Raw genomic sequence first — 22,368 nt, 5'->3', positions numbered from 1 at the left:
AGTTCACCGTAGCTTGTTGTAACATCACATTGATGACCCAGGAGGAGAGGATTTCCGCAGGAGGAAGACCGGCAGATATTGCTGCCTTTTTTTTTTAATTAATTCACGCTCACAATTGCATGAATTATGTTCCCTGTATGGATATAATCATTATCTTTTCCAGCCTTCGGTTTGATAATGAACTAATTACATGTACTTCAATTGATAATGCAATATATAGTAGACGGCAATATCGATTAAGTATAATATTAAGAGAATGGTAGCCAGAAAGTCTGCACCAGCTGTGATGGGCAGCATGGAAAGGACGGATGCCACCCTTACTGTAGGGTATTTGTCTGACCTTCTAGTAAAGAAGGGTACGGTATTAGGAATTGTAAAAGTTTGTTGATAGGATACCACCATGGTTAGGTATATCAACCACTGACTTTTTGTGATATTCCTTGCCCCGTTCAGTTGCTTCACCCGGGCGCACAGGAGAGAATTGCTGAAGGTGGCAGAGCAACCTCCAAATATATTACACTCACATTAATAACTGAAGTGTACTGCACAATAAATAGGATGATAGGACAGTTATATGAAAGTGATACATTTGGTAAATAAATTTATTGCTACACACCAATCTTCATAATTATGACCAGTTAATTTCCTAATTATTATCTCTGTAAATAAGACTGTTTCCAAGGGCCGGAAATCTGTTCCATTATCCTGAACACTTGTCACTCGGGATTCCAACTTTTCCCATTCCTTAGTGAAAGTTATTAGAATTGTAGCATTTAATGTCCTAGTGTCAAAAAGCGTAATGCAAATGATCAATATCTCTCTCTATATATACACAAGACAAAAAATTGTTTATACTGTGGAAAATGTGTTTTTAGCAAAAAGATGACTATACACCTTAGATAGCTGTCAGTTTTTTTGACCAAGATTGGCTCAGTTTGGCTGAGCTTCATCTGATTTTATTGGGAGAGTGGAGTAAGCCGGAGCAAGGCAAAATGATCTCTCAATGGAATAAAACGATCAGGCATTGAAATTCATCATGTCTAATTCTTCTCTTCCATGATCCCTCCGTCAGGGCAGAGTTGGGAATCCACCATAAAAATTGGATGTTTGGCAAATAAAAACTTTGAGTTCCACTGACATCAATTTAATGTCTTTGGGCTCCTATGGCTGGATCTGCCGATGATCTGCAGATAAATATCTTATGGGTATGGACAATCACAAGAAGGGAAATTTTTACAACTAAAAATGCTGGGTTAAAGTTCTTGTTATCACAGCCCTTTATAGCTGCCGATAGCAATACGTGTCCAATAGGGATTGTTGGACCCGTGGATGTTCGGGTCCGTCGGGTTCAGCTGAACTTTACAAAAAAGTTTTGTTTGGGTACCAGAACGGTACCCGAACTTGAGCCCAAACCAAATGGGGGGGGGCCGAACATGCGGCGTTTCCCACACTGTCATCTGTGTGACAGTGCGGAAAACACCGGCTCTGATCTGTGGTAACCTTACTGACGTTACCGCCGGTCACAGCGCTGCAGTTCCCACGCTGTAACACAAAGGACAGCGTGTGAGCCAGCAGCTGTGACCTGCATTGAAAACATTACCGCTGGTTAGGCGTTGGCTAATAACTACTACTCTCATCTGTATACTGGTCTCTCTGATAGCTGTGAAAGCAGGCAGCACTGATGAGAGTATTCACCATCCGGCGCCTGTGCATAGTAATAAAGATGTCAGTGTGATATATAATTAATGCACTGCGTGTGTAGCTTACTGTATATGTATTTAGCAAATAAATAAAAGAAAAAAATGGCGTGGGGTCCCCCTTATTTTTAATTCCCAGCTGAGGGAAAGCAGACAGCTGGAGGCCGGTGTTATTATTCTGGGAAGGGGGCAATAAACATGGGGTTCCCAAGCTATTAATATCAGCTCACAGCTGTCTGCATAGCCTTTACTGATTATTGAAAAGAGGGACCCCCCTAATAATGATGTGCCCCCCCCCCTATTATTAATAACCAGCAAAGGCTAAACAGACACCTGCTGGCTGACCGTAATAGGCTGAGAAAGGGCCATGAATATTGGCCCCCTCCCAGACTAATAACACCAGCCCTCAGCCGCCTCAGAAATGGTGCATCCATTAGATGTGCCAATTCTGGTGCTTAGCCTCGGCTTTTCCCACTTGCCCTGGTGTGTTGGCAAGTGAGGTAAGGGTTTTGGGGTTGATGTCAGCTGACATCAAGCCCAGGGGTTAGTGATGGAGAGGTGTCTCAAACACCCCCATTACTAACCCCGTAGTCAAATTTAAGAAAGACACACACAAAAAAGTCCTTTTATTGAACAAAACACTCCCTGTCCATTCCCCTCTTTTTCCCATTTATTAACATATAAATAAAAAATCAAAGTAATCCTCACCTGTCCGCCGATAATCCACAATGCTGATGTCCCACGATGAGCCCCAACTCTGCAACATCTGGTTTCATTGCTGAGTGGTGACAAGATGAGTTGAACTGTTTTTATTGCCACAACTCGTTTCAACGCTGGACTAGCATCTTTTTCAAGTGAAAAATCCAATTGCGATAAATAAAAAGGACAATACCTCTGGAAATGTACGTAGGATTAAAAAAAAAACCTTAGGTATCCCTATACACAGTAGATGATGTACTGGTGGCGCCAGAACTGATGAGATCAACCAACAATCTGTCACCAAATTTCACAATACAAATTGCATGTTGAGGATGGTAAATTTGTATAACCCTGATCCATGGCTGTAAGATCCTATTTGAATACTTTGCTGCCTGATATTAGACAAGCATTTTATGAGTCTAGTCTCTGAGTTAATAGAAGGGATCTACTTTTCAGGAGGCCCATCTTTCGGCCAGTGTGGAGAGCAGTTACAAAGAGCTTCTCTTACTCTGGAGGACTTGCCCTGTCCTGCAGTACACAGACAACCCACCGATTTACATGGACACTGAGTAATAATTAATTTTGCATGTGATGATGCTGCAGAAAGTATTTTTTCTCCCAGATTACAGCTGGGGCACCAAAGGAGGGGGGACATTTTGTGTTTTTTTAATGTCACAACCTCGATTTAATGAATGAATAGGAATATCCAATATGAACTTTTAAAGGGAACCCATCAGCAGGTTCATGCTGCCCATGGTCATGAATTTGAAAGAGAAAAGTGTATGGCTCAGGAGAAGTGGCTCCCCTAGGCGGCTCGACTCAGGCTTCTGTCCGCATGGCTAAGCTGAGCTGTCAAGTCTCCCCCTATTTGTGTGGGTAGAGCAGTATACATTTGCTTATGGATGCACTTTAATACAGTTCTATTATTAAATATCACCCTCCGCTTTACCGTTGTCATCCCAGTTTCTTAACAAAGATAAAATAGAAGTCAAAGAAAGATTTTGCTGAAATGTAAGGATGTCCTGAAGAGTGTCCTCTTCTGTCAAGTTGTTCATTCAGTCTTCCATTAGAGAGAATGTTTTCTTGAAGATCACCTCTGACCGAACTTTCAATTTCTTTACGTTTGTCCTGTCCTCTTTTTTGAGTGTAGCACCTATTTTTATCTTTCTTGGAGTTCCTTTGCTTGTTGTACTTGTTGCTTTTGAATGATTGAAAAAAGGAGAAAGAGATATTTAAAATTACAATATAATTACAATTATATAAATACATAATACACAAATGTAACATGGGAACAAAGTAGGTCGGGTGATATGACATCCTGCCTCATCAGAATAGGCCTCAGCATATACCGTGGGAGTAACGGGAGGTGATATCCATCTATAGAATATCCAAACGGCTTATACCAAGGTATAGGAGTAAATATATTCAAGTGAAGAAAGAAGCGGCAACCTTCAAGAGACATACCACATTGATATAGTGTCCATGAAGCGAGGCAGGGTGCCACACACAGCTGTGAAAGTGATAGGAACGCGCCCCAATTTCTTTACGTTTGTCCTGTCCTCTTTTTTGAGTGTAGCACCTATTTTTATCTTTCTTGGAGTTCCTTTGCTTGTTGTACTTGTTGCTTTTACAGCTCATCTAGAGTGTTTCATCAGGCAAATCTACTTTGTTATCGCTCTTATTGCTGCTTACAGAATTCCAGCATGACTGTGCCCTACTGCACCAAGCAAGGTCCATAAAAGCATGGTTGGGATAGTTTGGTTTGGAAGACCTTGATTGGCCACCCAAAGTCCTGACCTCAACCCCATAGAACAACTATAGGATGAACTATAATGGAGATTGAAGCTAGGCCATGTTAATGCCTATAGATTTAGAATGGGATGTTATAAATGCTCCTGTAGGTGTAATGTGTAGGTGTCCCAAAACCTTTGTCCATATGGTATATTGAATATACAAAAAAAAGAAATACAGCTGAATAGACATTTTAAACTTTTGTAAAACTGTAATGATAATGGTGAGTTTGGCAATTTTATACAACTTTTGAAATCTTTTGTACAACTGAAAAGTGAGGTGAAGCACATTTGGAAAACCAAGATAATTTGTGTTAACACCATTGGAAATTTTGTTTTTGCATTTGTTAGCAGCACTGCACACTTCCATGAAGCGTACTGTCAACCTGTAACTATGATTACATGTATACCTTCACCATGGAAATGTATCAGGAAAGATGGTATTTTCCCTTACAGAAATTGACTTAAAGGGAACCTGTCGTCAAACATCAATACATAAAGTCCTTTGAATGTTGATTATTTCTGCACCTTTGTTTTACAAGTCCATGTCTCCATGTTATCCATCTGAAAATTTTTATGAAAATGATCTGCAAGTGCAGGGGGCTTGGCCTGCACTTACAGTTCTCCGGCCTCTTTCCCTGCTAACCACCGGCCTCCTATCAATGACTGACAGTAGGGGCCCAGTGCAAAATTTGGACCTGGGCCCCTACTTGCATGTTGGTCAGATGTACAGGCCCTTGTAGCATTCTCGATTCTAAAAATACATACATGTTTTCCCTCTATGTAATAATGTTCCACATCCTGGCTCCTTCTTGTAATAATCTTCCCCATCTTGGCTCCTTGCAGTAATACTATCCCCCATCCTGGGCCCCATACTATAACCTTCTCCCCCATCTTGATATAATGCCCACCATTCTGGTATAATGTTACCCATGCTGGGCCCCTTCCGTTCTTCTCCAGCTCATTTTAAAAAGAAACAATTGATTATTCTTACCTTCCTTTGTTCCGATGCTGCACAGCATCCTCTTCTGCAGCCGGTTCAGAAGCCAGCAGCTGATGACGTAACTGCCATGTGATGCACGTCACTGGCAAGCCGATATCAGCTCTCGGCCTCTGATTTGCCAGCAGCATGTATTGCAGAGAGGCGGCGGGTTTCTGTACTATAATACATCTCACCTGAATGTGTGTCTAAGGACAAACATCCGAAGGGAAATTGGCGTCTGTGGGTTCCCCTTCCGCATGGGCCCAGTCACAGTGGCAACCTCTGCGACTGCGATCGTTATGTGCCTATCAGTCATTGACAGGAGGCCGGCAGCTGGCAAGGGAAGAGGGAGAGAGGCCAGAGAGCTGTAAGTGTAAGGCCAAGCTCTGGCAGTTCTTTTGCATAAGAAATTGCCAATGAATTTCTATAAAACAAAGACGTGGACTTATAAAACAGAGGTGAAGACAGGGACTTTACATAGGTTATATTAGTTTGGGTGCAAAAACCTGCTGACTCTTTCCCTTTTACGAAAGCTTCGGAATGGTGCAACGATAAACGTTTTACCAATTATTGCTTTAACAATCCTGCCCATAAGTTGTCTTCTCTTCACAAGTGATACTACGTGTATAGCTTGTCATCTATTGCTACATGAGAAATACTGTACGATTGATTACTTTGGGGATTAATTATTCAGAATCTAAATAAAGATACCTTCTGCTATTCTAAGGCTACGTACACATGGTAGCATTTTGTTCAGTATTTTGCATCAATATTTGTAAGTCAAAATCAGGAAATGGTCCAAACACACAAAAGATGTGCAAATCTTCCCATTATACTTTTTCTGTATGCAACTTCTACTCCTGGTTTTGACTTACAAGTACTGATAGAAAAATACTGCCCAAAATACGCAAGTATAAAAGTGACCTAATGATGCATTCTAGTCCTGTGATTGATAGCTATCTATCTGCTATATATCATATACAAAGAGCACAGTTACTGGAGTTAAATAGTCCACCAAATGTAAAGGGTTAAGGAGACTGAAAGGAGAATTCCAGATTTAGTAACATATACTTATACAGTATGCAGGTATTTTGTTTTCTTCAAGAAAGTACCTAACCTATATTCAAGTGATCGGCTTTGTACACTATACTTTATGGGGAGAGATACAGTTGGCTACTCATTTACCCAAAATAAAACCATTGTGAAGAATGGCCGGTCATGTATTACATGGACAGATCAGGTCCACAAGAGCTGCAACTTGTTTGCAACTAATGGGCTCAACATATGAAGATACTTTTTTTTACTTCACTATGATATGCAGAGATTTTTTATATTTCTAGAATTGATTTAAATAGTTGCCATTCCTAAGTCTCCTAGACAATGACAACCATATGAAAAACATATAATACATTTTTAGGAGCCAGAATTATTTGCATGTATTAGCTGCCATAGTTAATAAATAAAATACTAGATTTATTAATATTGTGGCTTTTATATTTTTATCTTTAGATGAATATGCCTAGGTAGCAATTCAATAATAGTATCTAAAATTTATTGTATATCTGGATCACTGTAAGCAAGAACTCTTGTAGTTTGTTTGTTTTTTTTTGCTGAGGAAGTCAGATGACTTCGAAATGCGCAGATATTAACCGCATCGCTACCTATCCTTTTTCCTGCAATCACCTTTTGGATTAATATTGTCTGTGCAGATGATCCACTTATTTCTTTCAAGCACTGTAAGCTACATGTTACTGTAAGCCACTGTCACTTCTTCAGCACAGCATTTATTGGGTTAAATGGTGGGTAAACTTCTTTCCATCTTCTGCTAAGGCCACTTTCACAGAGCTGTATTCTGTTTAGTATTTAACATCAACAATCTTAAGAAATAATAATGAGCAGGTTCAAAATATAAAAGAGGCGCACGTGTTTACATAGAAGTTTTTCTTCTCAAACTTTGTTCTGCTTTTGACTTAGAAATATTGAGCCTAAATACTCAAGATTTAACACCGGATCTTCTGCTGCTCATCAGGAACTGAGCACTACATGCTTCTGTGTGCCCTATTTCTAGTTCAGATGAACTTAAAAGCCCCAATAATTCACATTTACCTGACCGCTGTCTCATCCTTATATCTTATTTTCTGTCCTTGGTTTGTAGTCCATTTCTGTTGACGGTCCAATTATATAAAGACCAAACATAATATGATTTTTTTGTGGATTGTTTTTTTTAAATAAAATTATTACATCAACCAAAAGGTGCCGGAGTGGAACCCTACTTTTGCACCCATAGAGAGGAGTACAGTTCATCCCTTCTTCTATATGGTTACTCCAAAATAAACCATAAGCAAAAAAAAAAAAAGAAATAAGAGGTGCACACTACTTAATTTGATGCCTCTTCTGAGTGGCATGTGCTTCTTAATGAATTAGGTGCCTTCTGCTCCAGCAAGACTGGTGTAGCATGAGTGTGCACTATGCTAGTCATGATGACTTGGTCCTATATGCTTCCAGTAAATAGCTATTTTTGTTAAACCTTAGAAACTAAGTTACTATACTAGTTATCAAAGTCCCACAAAACTAAAAAAAAGCCTAAAACCTCCATTGTCCATTAATATACAGTATAACAATTTATTTTTCTACCTACTTGGTGGGTAAGCCTTTGAGAGCCTTTAGATATTCTTACATTCTGCCCAAAGTTATCCTATAATATATAATATCCTGAGGAGAAGAGTAAAACCAGACTTGTGTGTGTCAAAAAAAATATTCCTTCAGACTTCATCCTAAAATCTTTCATCACATAATTTATTGTGTTAAGTATATGACAGTAGTGGGTTACCTTAACCTGAGTAATACTTTTATTTTTTGATGCATCTATTAAATGTGTCTTTCATACAGATGAGTGAATGCACGTACAGAGAGCAGAATTTAGGTAGTATTATTCATATACAGTCCTGCTCATTGTTATTGGCACCCATGAAGTTAAAGTACATAGTGTGGAATATCTGCCGGAAAAAATGAATCAAGTGAATGTTTTTTTTGTATAGAGCACTTGTGTTAAATACAAAGGAGCAAATGATAAACAATAATTTAAAACAAGAAACATTGGGAGGGAAAAATAGAAAAACCTAAAGCTTGCTGTGTCACTGGTATTGGCACCCTTTACATTAATTTAGTATGGAAACACATTTTGATTCGCCTGTGGTAAATCACAAAAGAGATTCACCTGTGATTAATTGTCAGTGCCCATGTGGCATGAATAAGCCAATGAATGATCACTTCAGTGTTTTAAAAAGCCACATGGTAGGCCCTGTTCCTTTGTCACAATGGTGAAGACAAAAGGAGCTGTCTGAGGACATCAGAACCGCTATTATTAGCAAACACAAAACTTCCAAAGGGTTTATAATGCCATCTCCAAAGACCTTGGTATCCCAGTTTCAACAGTGTGCAATGTAATTAAGAAGTTCGGCAAGCATGGAACCGTCAAGAACCTCTCTGGACGTGGGGTAAAGAGGAAAATTGACAAGAGATGTCTTCGAAAGTTGGTGCGAATGGTGGAAAAAACACCACGTCAAACATCCAAAGACCTGAAGGCCAATCTGGTACAGTCTGGGGTCATGGTTTCAACAAGTACCACACGCTGCACACTAAACCAAGCAGAGCTTTATGTGCGAAGGCCAAGGAAGAAACCATTGCTGAAGGAAAGACAAAAAGGAACAACTGATCTTTGCCAAAGAGTACCTTGACAAACCACAATCCTTCTGGGAAAATGTTCTGTGGACAGATGAAACAAAAATAGAGCTTTTTGGCAATGCAAAGCAACAGTTTGTTTACAGACGGTGCAATGAAGCTTATAGAGAAAAGAACACTTTACCCACAGTTAAGCATGGTGGAGAATCCATAATGCTGTGGGGTTGCTTTACTATGTCTGGTACTGGAGGCCTTGACCGTATCACAAGAATCATGAAATCAGAGAATTATCAAGAGATTATAGAGCGAAATGTCCTACCCAGTGTAAGAAAACTTGCTTTGATTCGAAGGTCGTGGGTCCTCCAGCAAAACAATGACCCAAAGCACAAATCCAAAAGTACACAGAAATGGTTGAGAAAGAAAAAATGGACTGTTTTAAAATGGCCAGCAATGAGTCCTGACCTCAATCCTATTGAAAAATCTTTGGGGTAAACTGAAATCTGCCATTGGGAAAAAGAACTCTGCAAATATCCAAGAGCTTGAACAAACAGCAAAGAAAGAGTATGACAGAATTTCAGCTGAGAAGTGCAAGAAGCTTATAGATGGCTACAAGAAATGTTTGGCTGCCAAAGGGTGTGCAACCAAGTATTAATTAGAGGTGCCTTTATTGCTGCTGCCCATGCTGTTTATTCTGTTTCTTCTTTGAAATTGCAACATGGAAGTTGAAAAGTAATGTTTTATTGTTGTATTACTTTGAACAACTAATTAAAAAATCCTGAGGATATAACTTTGGTACATTTCCATTTATTTCTGAAGATATTGAACAGCCTATGATAAAAATGAAGGGGTGAATAGTTAGCAGCACTGTAACAGTACCAAACTCATTTTAGTTGTATGGGGCAGCTTTTGAACTTTGCTTTGTAATAATCAAATATAAACTGTATTAATTCCACTAAACGTTATCCTTGTAGACATACAGTAATTATTAAATTTTCCTTAGACCAGTTCTGTGAACCATAATGAAAAACTACAAGGGTAAATAGCAAAAGGATCCAGCTCAGCCCATAAAATCTTCAACTTTAGATGCATGTAAAGATGTTTTAGTAATGCACCAATAAAATCAAAGATTTTATTCATTGAACTGGATCCTTTTTACTATTTACCATGATTGCTATCTTCTCTAGCAGCTTCTTTTTCATGCTCCATAATGATTTAGCAGCTACAGTGAGCTGGCTCCTTTCTTTTTCCAAAACTACAAGGGGCCTTCCATGATAACTCCTTAAAATGCCCTACATAATCTTTAGTTATTATAATTCCTAAGGCTGCTTATGGATAGTTTTTGAACTTTTTCTTTTGTTTATGGACAATTGACCCAAAATTCCCAAATGGCTCCTAATTTTTATAGAGATAAACGACGTCCATTTTTAAAAAGCACGCCTCCATGTCATGCCCTCAGAATAATGCCCTGGAATAACAAAAAAACTGAATTAAAGGGGTTGTCCAGTACATTTTTCAAAAAATGCCAGTGTGTTTTAATGATAAATACAACCTTCTTTCTAATTACCTTGTGCTGCTGATACTGCCTGTGAGCGGCGCTGTCGCTGGCCGCTCACAGGCAGCACGGGATCCCCGGCTGCAGCCGGCGTTGACATCTGCTGACTTCACGACAAGTTGCGGCTGCAGCCGGGGGTCCCTCTTCCGCGTTCCAACGGTGGCTGCTGGGTTGTTGGTTGGGTTACCCCACGCGTCACACCCGCCATCCACCGCGCGCTCTCCCTGTCCTCATTCACTGGGAAAGCGCGTGGTGGATGCTGGGTGTGACGCAGGGGAATAGCCCCGCCCACAACCCAGCAGCCACCGCGGGGACCCTAGCGCTGAGTCACGCCTCACTTGTTGTGACGTCAGCGTGGGGTCACGTGCTGCCTGTGAGCGGCCACCAATAGCGCCGCTCACAGGCAGTATCAGCAGCGCAATGTAATTAGAAAGAAGCTTCTATTTGTCATTAAAACACACTGGCATTTTTTTTAAAGTACCAGACAACCCCTTTAAATGGATAGATATATTAGTGAATTTGTGTGTATTCAGTATTAGGACGATACATTCACTATGACATATATTGTAAAGATGTCTATAGATGTTTTATCACTGTAGCTCTGGTTGTGAGCACAGTATAAGACTTGATGTAACAGTAGATTAGTGACTGCAGCTCTGGAGGTGACTGAAGTTTAAGATATAATGTAACAGCATAACAATGACTACAGCTCTAGATTTGACTGGAGTATAAGACATTATGTAACAGGAGAATAGTGACTGGAGCTCCACTCCTTCCTCCTACAGTTGCCCGAGTCCAGGATCGACAGTCTGACTCTGACTGTTAGGCCGGGGTCCCACTAGCGAACCACATCCAATGAGAGAGCATCGGATGCGATATGCTAATGACACTCGGCTTCTGCTCTGCTGCGAGCCTGAGCCGAGTGTCAGTGCACTGTACTCCTCACATGAGAGGATTGCAGCACATCTGCGGAGGAGACAGTGAAATTAATTTCTCCGTATCCTCTGTTGCCGGCGTCAGCGGAAATCGCACTGCGCTTGGGTGATTGCCGAGTGCAGTGCGATATTTCACACACACCCATAGCCTTATATGGGTGCATGCGATCCGAATTGCACATGCAATCGCAGCATGCGGCGTTTTTGTTTCCGTCCGATTAGAGCAGGAAAAAAAGAGTGAGAACACAAGCATGGGATTAAACTGGTATGAATGCAATCCGATTTTGAATTGGATTGCATTTGCCCGATTTAATCGCAAATGCAAGTGAGCCCTTAGTGTGTATGTACTGCACGTCAGCCCACAAGCAATACAAACTCTGGTAATGAAAAAAAAAAATCACAAACCGCACTTTTATTTTTTGGACACTATGGACAGCAGAAAATAAGTTCTTGATTTTTTGTGAACTGTTTGAATTTATAGACGGTTGGCAACCTAGCTACTTAGGAAATCCAGCAAGGTAGAATGAGATATAAAATATAACTTTTAATGAAAGATGCTAAAACTAAGCCCTCAGGCCAAACAACATATAAAATGACCACAGACAAACAAACATGTAAAAAAACGAATACTCAAAGCTGCCAGCTGGCTGCATGGACATAAGATCCAATACCAAACATATAGTCAGCGCAATAGTTAGTGACCAGATATGATGTGATTCTCAATATCGATAGCACACCGTAGCTGCACTGACACAAAATCGATTGCAATGCATATAATAAAAACGTTAGTGACCAGTTATGGTGTGATTCTCAATATCCATAGCACACCTCAATCGGTCCCATGGCTTAACTCTTTTTGGGAAATATAGAAAAAAGGAACCGTCTCACCACATTTTCAGGTATGGTTTCACATCCAATAGATCCAGAACATATTCCCATACTGAGTCATGGACCCATAACCAGTGCACGAGTATGTGAAATCAAACACGTCCGTCTTCTGGCCCCTTTCTGTCGCGGTAAACCCATGACTCAATGTTTGACGACTCTAAGCAAAAGACGCCTGTGCTTGAAAGGCATGTTGCTCTAAGACCGACTAATTGTACCAGCAGCTCCATCACAAACTGCTTCTGTGGTCTGGAAGGAAATATTATTAAGGGCTCTTTCACACGTCCGAATATTTCTGGTACTGGAAAAAACAGTACCGGAGATATCCGTGTAGGTGTGTATGATACGTGTGGCAACCGTGTGCCGCATCAGTATCACACGCACCAGCGCCTGGGAATCAGCGGTACAGTTAGCGCTGTTCCCAAGCGCCAGGTGCTGAACGCTACCCTCATCATTGTTTCCTGCCGACACTGGGATCAGCACCAGCAGGGGACAATGTTGAGAGTAGTATTCTGCTCCCACTTTCTCCAAAACCTATAAAAATAAGAATAAAATAAAAAATTCCTTATACTCATCTGTCCGAAGATGAAATAAGTGTCCTATGCTGTAATCCATCTGACTGTACATGCTGAGGAGCAGAGGAGAAGGACTTACTCCAGCAAGCGGGCCCCTGACCTGCGCTGAGCTCAGTGAGCGGTGTTCTGTCACTCAGTTCAGAGACCGCTCGCTGCAGTGAGTCATTCTCCTCTGTTCCTCAGTGTATGCGGCCGCCTCAAGCCACCACAGACGCTGATGTAGAATTGTCGTCAGCATGGTACATTACGTCGGGTGGGTGAGTATTATGGTTGTTTTTTTTTTTTTTTTTTTTTTTCAGGGGACAATGACTTCAGGGAATTTGTATTTGTGTGTAAAGGTAAGTATAATGTTTTTTATTTTATTATTATTTTACACTTGCGGGGGCAGAATACAACTGTCAGCATTGTCCCCTGCTCACGCTGATTGCAGCCCAAGCAATTAATGATGACAGATGCCTGCTGAACCCGGCGCTTGGGAACAGCGCAAACAATATGGCTGATTCCCAGGCGAAGGTATGTGTCACACGGATGACACACGGATGCAATCCGTGTGTCATCAGTGTGCATGTGTGCAGGACATTTTGCGGCCAGTGCTGCTGATAAAAAACTGACATGTCAGCGTGTTTTGCACACGGTCCGTGGAAACACACTGACCTGTGCACGGACTCATTCATTTAAATGGGTCTACGTGTGTCAGTGTCTCCAGTATGGTTGGAAATGGACACCACACGTACTGGAAACACGGATGTGTGAAAGACCCCTTAGACGTTGTTGTATGGACATGGCAATTTCAAGTTAACTTTGTTCCTTACTTTACGGAGACATCACAGTGAGTATAGCCACTATCATAAGAGGGGACAATGGTTTCAGTGGTCATTCTAGGAAAAAGGTGAAAATGCAGCTTTTATACACAGTGAAGTGGTGAGTTCCATGAGCCACCTGGAAAATTTTACAGAAGTATACTTTCCTTCCAGCATCCAAATGTTCTATTCTAGCCCATTGATTGATTTCCATAAATTTAAATGCTGAAAATTGTATTTTACCAGAACTAGCCCAACATGAGCAGGGGGGAAACTTTCTCAATATCGCCTTTAGTAATGAATCGGAACGATATTGCTTTTTATTATTAAAAGACTTGGCTTTCTTTTGTGTCAGAACTGTTTAATAGAACTCTACCTCCCCTGGTGTCTCCATTAGCTCATACCACAATCAATCTCATTAATGATGTCGACACAAGACATCTTAAGGATTAGCTGTGAAGTGTTAGATAAAACAGTAACATTCATTCCATTCAGAGGCAATTGAAGATAAAACGTAACAAATTAATGGTGTGGAGGAATTTGAATTACAGTCCCAGAAGCAAAACTTTTAAAGCTACCTAAGAACTTGATGTCCTGAAAATTTGCTACTGTTTTTAATCTAATCTGCTATGATTACTTTCTTAAAGCATTTACCATGGACACCATATATTCATACTTAATTTCTATGCTGAGTGAGGTTAGTATAAACTTTTGAAAAGTCTTTCAATCATAGTTACTGAAAATCTAATGTTTTTATTAAAACACAACAGCATTTTTTAATTTTTTTTATTTTATCGCTGGAATGTAAGTTCCCTGCCCCTAGTATTATACTTAACAGCCACTGTCTTCATCTGTTATCGGCGCCGCTCCGGTCGCTCTTCTGCATTTTGTGACCTGCCGGATCGCTACAGTGTTTGCTAGGCATGCTGGAAGTCACTACTCAATGTAAGTATATGAGAGCCCGAACAAGTCTCTCATAGACTTTTACTTACATTGTGACTGTTACAGTCAGTCAAAAGTTCTGGTCACAAGATGGCGCCGTGGAAACGGAGCGACGCCAGGAACAGCTGAAATCGGTGGCAGGTAAATATATTACCAGTGTCAGGGAGCCTACATTAGTGGCACCACTCCAGCAATGAAATTTTTTTTGTAAGTGTTCCTAAAAGTATCAAAAAGTGATCAAACAGCTACTTCTCATAAGTATTTCAGTGTAGTGCTAACTTATATTTTGTTATAGGAAAAGAGAACTTTAGAAAGGACTTTTTAATCCCTTCACAGCTAAGCCAGTTTTCACCTTTCTGACCAGGCCGAATTTTTCAAATCTGATTTGTGTCATTTATGTGGTAATAACTCTGGAATGCTTCCACATATCTCAGTGATTCTAAGATTGTTGTTTTTTTTTGTGTGACACATTATGCTTTATGTTAGTGGTAAATTTGGGTCAATAGGATCTGTTTTATTTTTGAAAATATCAAAAATGTGACAAATTTAGAAAAAATAGCAATTTTTTTAAGTTTGAATTTTTATGCCCTCATAAAAGATGGGGTCATATCACACAAAATTAATTCATGAATAGCATCTACTGCAAATCACCTTTACACCCGCAGCATTTTTTGGAGGGGAGGGAAAGGGAGTTGTTAAAAACAGTTAAGAGTTAAACAGGAGTTCTTGTTTTTTCAACAAATTTACAAAATCTAAAAGTGAAGTGGTCCCTATGACTATAAAGTCACTTTGAGGGGCTTTTAGTATCTGATACCAAAGCCTAAGAACGCTTGGCGTTCAAAACGCGTATGGCTGCGTAAATTTTTTTTCTGCTTTCGTCCCCCCTCCACCTCTTGCCAGAGGTTTCACTGCCTGTTATTAATTTTGTCATATTTCCCCTTAATTTTTAAAATGTTTATAATAAAGGACTATTGGTTTTAACACATCGTGGAAATATGAATCTTGGAGCTGGATCATATCCGTTCTTTCCCTACATTACGAAAGCCCCTGATATGCCAAAACAGCAGAAACCCCCATAAGTGACTCCCTTTTGGAAACTACTTCCCTTGAAGAATTCATCTAGTGGTGTAGTGATCATTTTAAACTCAAGTCATTCACAGAATTTTATAGCATTGTGCTGTGAAAATATATATATTTTTTTACTAAACTAAAAGAAAAAGGACCACATAATTTGTTATGCAACTTTTCCTGAGTACGATGATATCACATATGCAGACAGAAACTACTTTTCCACCACAGCGCAAAGCTCAGAAAGGAAGGAGCGCCATTTTGGATTACAGATTTTTTTGGAATTGGTTGCTGGTATCATGTAATATTGGTAGAGCCCATGAAATGCCAAACAGCAGAACCCCTCCATAAGTGACCACATTTTAGAAACTATACCGCTTCATCCTGGATGTAGCGATCATATTGACACCACAGGTGTATCACCGAATTTTGCACTATTGGGCGGTAAAGAAAAAATTATTACATTTTTACCACTAAAATGCTGATTTATAACACTTTCATAAGGGGAAATAGGTAAAACTGGCCTCAAGATTTGTCACACAATTTTTCCTGAACATGGCAATATCCCATATTTGGCTGTACACTATTCTTTGGCTACATGGTAGGGCTTTAGAGGTAAGGAGCGTTACTTGACTTTACAATTTTGCAGAGTCCATTTGAAAAGCCCTTAAGTGCCAAAACAGCAGAATACCACCCCCCCCCCCCCCCACACACACACACACACACCACCTTCCTTCCCAATGAGCCCATTTTGGATATTGCATTCCTCTGGGAATCTCATCTATAAGTGTAGTGATGATTTAGACTCCATGGTTGTTTTCCAGAAACAAGTATGCAATTCATGATTCAGGGATAAAATTGCAAATATGCCATTGTAGTGCCCACACATTATGCCCAGCTTATGCTACAGAAAACATGCACCTCATAAATTAAGTGGACTTTCTTTGCTACAGTAATGCCAAATATGTGGACATTAACTCCGGTTTAGGCACACTGTAGGGCTCAGGAGTGGGGCATTTGGATTTTAGAGTGCAGATGTTACTGAATTTATTTTCGGTCAGCCATGTCAATTTTCAAGAGCCTTTGTGCTACCTGTAATGTGGACCCCCCTCCACTGTATTTCTGTTAACAGATTTTGCTGCTTTTACACACTAAAAGCAATTTTATAGAAAAAAATTGTTTTTTTGCATAGCCGCAGTCTGAGAGCTATAGGTTTTTTATTTTTCTACTGACTGAGCTGAGCGGGGCCTTGTTTTTTCCAGGATAAGATGACGATTTCAGGGACACCATATCTATTCATATACGTTTTATAGCATATTATTATTCCACATAATGTTTTTCACCTTTTTTTATGTTTATTTTTTTCTGTGTTTACTGTAGGGGTTAGAAAGTGTGAGAGTTTGATAGATCAAGGTGTTCCGAACGCGGCAATACCAAATATGTGTACTTTTTTTTTATCATTTTAATATTTTCTCGTGTTTTTTTCCATTCTTTATTTGTGTGTGTTTTAATATTTTTTTACTTTTTTTTTTACTTAGTCCCTCTATGGGACTTCAACTTTTTTGTCTCCAATCACTGGTCTAATGCATTGCTATGCATTAGACCTGTCAACTTCACTCTGACAGATCGCCTGTTAGACCCTGCTTCTGGCTGGGTCTAATAGGCCACCTTAGCTGGCAGACCCGTAGGTCATTATCTCACCTCTGGCTGCCATGACTACCATCTGGTCCACGCAATCACATTGCAGGGATGCCAATGGAATGTGGGAGCCCACTCTCTCTCACAACCTTCTAAATGCTGTGATCTCTATTGATTGTGGTGTCTTCAAGATAAGTCTGGTTAACTTATTTGAAAGCTATAAAAGTTTTTAAATGTATGTTTTGGCTTATCTGTTAATAAATATTTGTATAGTTGTATACAGGTGATCTCTTGGTTTTGCATACTTCTTTTTCTCTTTCTAGTCTTCAATACAAGACAGCCAGGGGTGTCCTTACACAGGGATAACATCTTCACTTGAGCAAATCTGGTCCCAATTATGTCGCTGGTTTAATATGGTGTTTAGTACTAGAATTCTGGACCCTAACCTGAATTCTGGACCCTAACCTGAAGAGGTTAATTGGATTCATATTAGTGTTGAGTGAACATGCTCGGTAAGGAGTTATTCGAGCATGCTCGAATCCTGAGTGTCTTCAGCGTGCTCGTTAAATATGTTCGCGTAGCCGCGGCTGTTAGACAGCCGCACACATACAGGGATTGCCTAACAGCCGCGAGACATGCAGCCTCGGCGACGCAAACAAACTTAACGAGCACGCCGAAGACACTCGGTTAGGACTCGAGCATGCTCAGATAAGTCCTTATCCGAGCACGTTCGCTCAACGGTAATATACATACAGTATATATATGTAGCACCCTGAGGATTCGGCTGCTACAGGGGTATTACACCTCAAGCCAGAGGTGTGGTATTCCACTCCCGGGTAAGGATGGAGTGTGGAACTGAGCTCAGTAGGCTGCATGCACTACATACATCCCATTTCCGGGGGACAGACCAATGGTACTCCCACTAGAGAAATGTGCAGGTACGACAGCGTCTGTCCCTGGCTGGAGTGGGAGGGGGGTGGAACATCCCAGTAGTGTAGGGGCAGATAGGGGGAGCAGTCTGGGTAATGCTAGGAGCTCATTGGGTGCTGGTCACCTGAGCTCACACATAGAGGGAGTATATAAGGTGGGAACCATCTTAGAACAGGGTCTTTTGTAGAGGTTTGGTCAGACAAGCAGAGCAGCTCAGCCAGCTCCAAGGCCAAGAGAGTGAGAGAGAGGAGAAAAGAAGGACCCAGAGGGGGAGAAGAGGGAACTCCAAGAACCCAAAATTAGACCAGAGGGTGAAGAGTTGGCACAAGGGTACCGGATCCCAAGCTGGTGGAGGGCACTAATCCTTAGCCAGAGACCGGAGGTCGTGGGCAGGATCTGCCACGACCACCCACTAAATCCACCCGGAAGGCAAACCAAGAATAGGGTCAGGGAACCCAGAGACAAGGGTTTTACCAACAAGAGTCCCGAGGGAGCCGGACTTAGGTGGATCCCTGGTGGGGAAGGCCAGAGAGAAGGACAAGTCAGAAAGGGAGCTCAGGAACACGCTCCAGAATCACCTGGGGGTTGGCCGAGTCCAGGACCTGGTGGACGCAGCACGGCTCGGGTGGTCACTCAAGGCCGGAGTGACCAACACAAAAGCAGTAAGTAAAAACCCTGAACTGCACAGCCCGACTCTGAGTTTCATTACCATCCTCACTGCACCTCCACAACCACCATCCTCTGCAACTGACCCCCTGAGGCTATACCCCTCCCGTTGGGGGTTATACTACCTGAGCTGCACACACACCACCAGCCTCAGCGGACCCTGCTGCAGCGGCGGCCGTAGTGACCGCAAATCAACGGGTGGCGTAGTCGACACTAAAGAACATCCAGTAACATCTGTAGGACTGCCACACACTGAGCTTGACACCCTGGGCACGGACCGGGTCACCGCCACTCGGAGACTACAACCCCCATCTGATCCGGCTCCGGGTATCCCCCGAACAACACTGGCCCAGGGGGCGCGTCAACTTTGGCGTAGTCGGTAGGATAACGTGCCCGCAACAACCGGGTACTGCGTGCCTGAAGAAAAGTTCACCGTTACCTTAAAAAGAAGTCTCCCGCCGGTTCCGGAGGGTCCCCGCCAACGGACCCCATCACAGGTCGTTTCCCGCCGGTTGTCCGCCATTTGCAGCTTTTTCCCGCCATCCGTGGAGTTTCCCGCCACTGGGAGACGATTCCCGCCATTTCCAAAGATTTCCCGCCTTGGAAGAGCGGACGCCATTATGGGCGTGCCAAAGGGTGGCAAGAGGTCACCTCCCATCGTGGGCCAGGTCGAAGAATGGCGCCAAAAGCGGAAACCGCGCCCACCAACAGAGACTGTGATGCTGGAAGTGTCCATCAGCGTGAGAGAACTGCCCCTGGAACTGACAATCACAAAGTTGCCCCGGGACCACCCTCAATGTGGGCGGAGACAAAACAAGAGAGCGAAGATGGGTGTCGCCTGGAGCAGTCTGGAGAGAGCGCACCCGGAGACAAGAAGTCTGGAGAGGAGTCCAGAGAGAGCCTACCCGGAGATGGAGGGAGAGTCAGGCAGCACCGACCCAGTGGTCAGGAGCCTGCTACAAGCAACAACCCCACTAGGCTTAGTGGAGATCCTAGCACAGCTCCCCCGAGACCGGGAGTGTGCACAGACCGCGCTGGAGGGCCTCGCACGGAGGATGGCCCAGGTGCAGCAAGACACGCTGACGGAGTGGAGCCGTGAGATGGCCCAGCAGACCGGAACCCGTCAGCGGAGCACGCCACCCGAGACGAGGAGACAGACCGCCTCTGAGGATGGTGCAGGAGGAGTGAAGGCCGGAGACGGCGCCGAGAAGGGAGCTGGACAACTGGAGGCAGGTAAAGGGGACGTCTCTACCCCGAGCCGAGAAACCGTGTACCTGTCCCAGCTCCCCGTCGCAGAGCCCGAAATTCCCCCTGCCGTGCCCGTCGCTGCATCGTCACCGCCGCAGACTAGGCCTCAACCGGAAACCGCGGCCGTGACCCCTGTGACGTCACGCGCTTCGACCCTGAGCGCGGCAAAGCAGGAAATACCATCGGCCTGGTCGCAAGGCCTAGTACACCCGGGCGCCGCCATTCCAACAGCGCCCCCTACCTCCGCGGAGCCACCAGCCTGGTCGCAGGGCCGAGTAACCACGGGCGCCGCCGTTCTTACGGTGCCCTTTTCCTTTAGCGTGCCCCAAGCCTGGTCGCAAGGCCTGGTCAACCCGGGCGCCGCTACCACCACAGCGCCCATAACACCCAAAGTACCGCACCTGGGTGAGGACCTGTTCGCCCAGCATACGTGCCCGGATGGGCAGCCCTTCATATGGCCCCAGGAGTACTACCAACTGGAACTCCAAAGGGCGAGGCCCCTGTGTGAGCCCCTGATTCCGGCTCCGAAGCCCGTCAGGAGGACCCAGCCCCCGCTAGAGGAGGCACAGTTTAAGTGGGACCCCACCGGAGGAGACCTCATGGGGTTCACTCAGGAGACTCGGGCGGCCGCAGCGGAGCGTGCAGAGTGCTGCCGCCAGCAGCTCGAGGTCTTCGAGAAGGAGCGGAGAGAGAGGCGGGTCCGGGAACAGCAAGCACAGATAAGGAGCGCGGAGCAGAAGGGCCGGACCAGGAGAGATCCCCGTGCAGCTCATGGTCCCCGTACCACCGGGACTGTGATTAAATTCAACCTGCAGCATGGGTGGGGCTTCATAAGAGACCATCATACCCCCGGCGACGTCTTTGTCACCCGCAGAGACGTAGAAAGCCATCTGCCGGAGGGACACAGAGGTCGTGACCTGTACGTAGGGGACGAGGTCACGTTCAGCCGGCACAAGTGTGCCAAAGGACCCTACGCCCTCCATGTGCATCGCCTGACGGAGGAGGAGCTGCGGTGTGAGGAGGAGCAGGAGGACCCGGACGGGTCTGAATCCAAAGAAGGAGCAGGAGGACGCCGTCGTTAAAGTACGGTAAAGAGACTGTAAATAGTTACCCATCGGGGTACAGTGAACTGTTGCTGCTTTAAATATGTCCCCGTTGGGACAAGAGTGAACTGTTAACCCGTGTGTCCCTATTCCCATTACCTGGCCGAGGACTGAGAGCGGCCATATTCCCCCTGTATATAGTTGCGCTTTCTAAGGCGCCCTCTACAGGTTTTATAGGAAAACCGTGTTTCTAAAGGAGACTGTCGCACTTTTCCCGGTCACAAGTTGCACCGTGGCCGGAGGAGCAAGAGTGTTTACAAGGATGTTATTTATGAAAAGTTTTATATGAAAAGTTTTATTGCTGATAATATATGTGATGTTTTATATGTTTATGTTTATGAAAAAAAAAAACAATTTGTATGTTTTGGATGTTTTTTATATCTTACAGCCCGAGGACGTGCTGTGATTTACCAGGGGGGAATGTAGCACCCTGAGGATTCGCCTGCTACAGGGGTATTACACCTCAAGCCAGAGGTGTGGTATTCCACTCCCGGGTAAGGATGGAGTGTGGAACTGAGCTCAGTAGACTGCATGCACTACATACATCCCATTTCCGGGGGACAGACCAATGGTACTCCCACTAGAGAAATGTGCAGGTACGACAGCGTCTGTCCCTGGCTGGAGTGGGAGGGGGGTGGAACATCCCAGTAGTGTAGGGGCAGATAGGGGGAGCAGTCTGGGTAATGCTAGGAGCTCATTGGGTGCTGGTCACCTGAGCTCACACATAGAGGGAGTATATAAGGTGGGAACCATCTTAGAACAGGGTCTTTTGTAGAGGTTTGGTCAGACAAGCAGAGCAGCTCAGCCAGCTCCAAGGCCAAGAGAGTGAGAGAGAGGAGAAAAGAAGGACCCAGAGGGGGAGAAGAGGGAACTCCAAGAACCCAAAATTAGCTCAGATTAGAGACCAGGTCAATGCCACACAGAGTTCTAGCAGGAGACACATCTCTACAACAACTGTTAAGAGGAGACTTTGTGCAGCAGGCCTTCATGGTAAAATAGCTGCTAGGAAACCACTGCTAAGGACAGGCAACAAGCAGAAGAGACTTGTTTGGGCTAAAGAACACAAGGAATGGACATTAGACCAGTGGAAATCTGTGCTTTGGTCTGATGAGTCCAAATTTGAGATCTTTGGTTCCAACCACCGTGTCTTTGTGCGATGCAGAAAAGGTGAACGGAT

The 22,368-nt window shown here is 43.4% G+C and overlaps 1 protein-coding gene across 2 annotated transcripts in view; it reads left to right on the top strand.

Annotated features, from left to right (window-relative positions):
- Positions 1–22,368, top strand: part of KCNG2 (potassium voltage-gated channel modifier subfamily G member 2) — a 344,727-nt gene that overhangs the window by 29,338 nt on the left and 293,021 nt on the right. The window lies entirely within an intron of this gene.

Source organism: Phyllobates terribilis, unplaced genomic scaffold, assembly GCF_046119375.1.
Source record: "Phyllobates terribilis strain yellow unplaced genomic scaffold, ASM4611937v1 Scaffold_4__5_contigs__length_816908805, whole genome shotgun sequence".
Classification (NCBI taxonomy): domain Eukaryota; kingdom Metazoa; phylum Chordata; class Amphibia; order Anura; family Dendrobatidae; genus Phyllobates; species Phyllobates terribilis.
The sequence above is the reverse complement of the archived record's forward strand: the minus strand, read 5'-3'. Positions and strand labels throughout refer to the sequence as shown.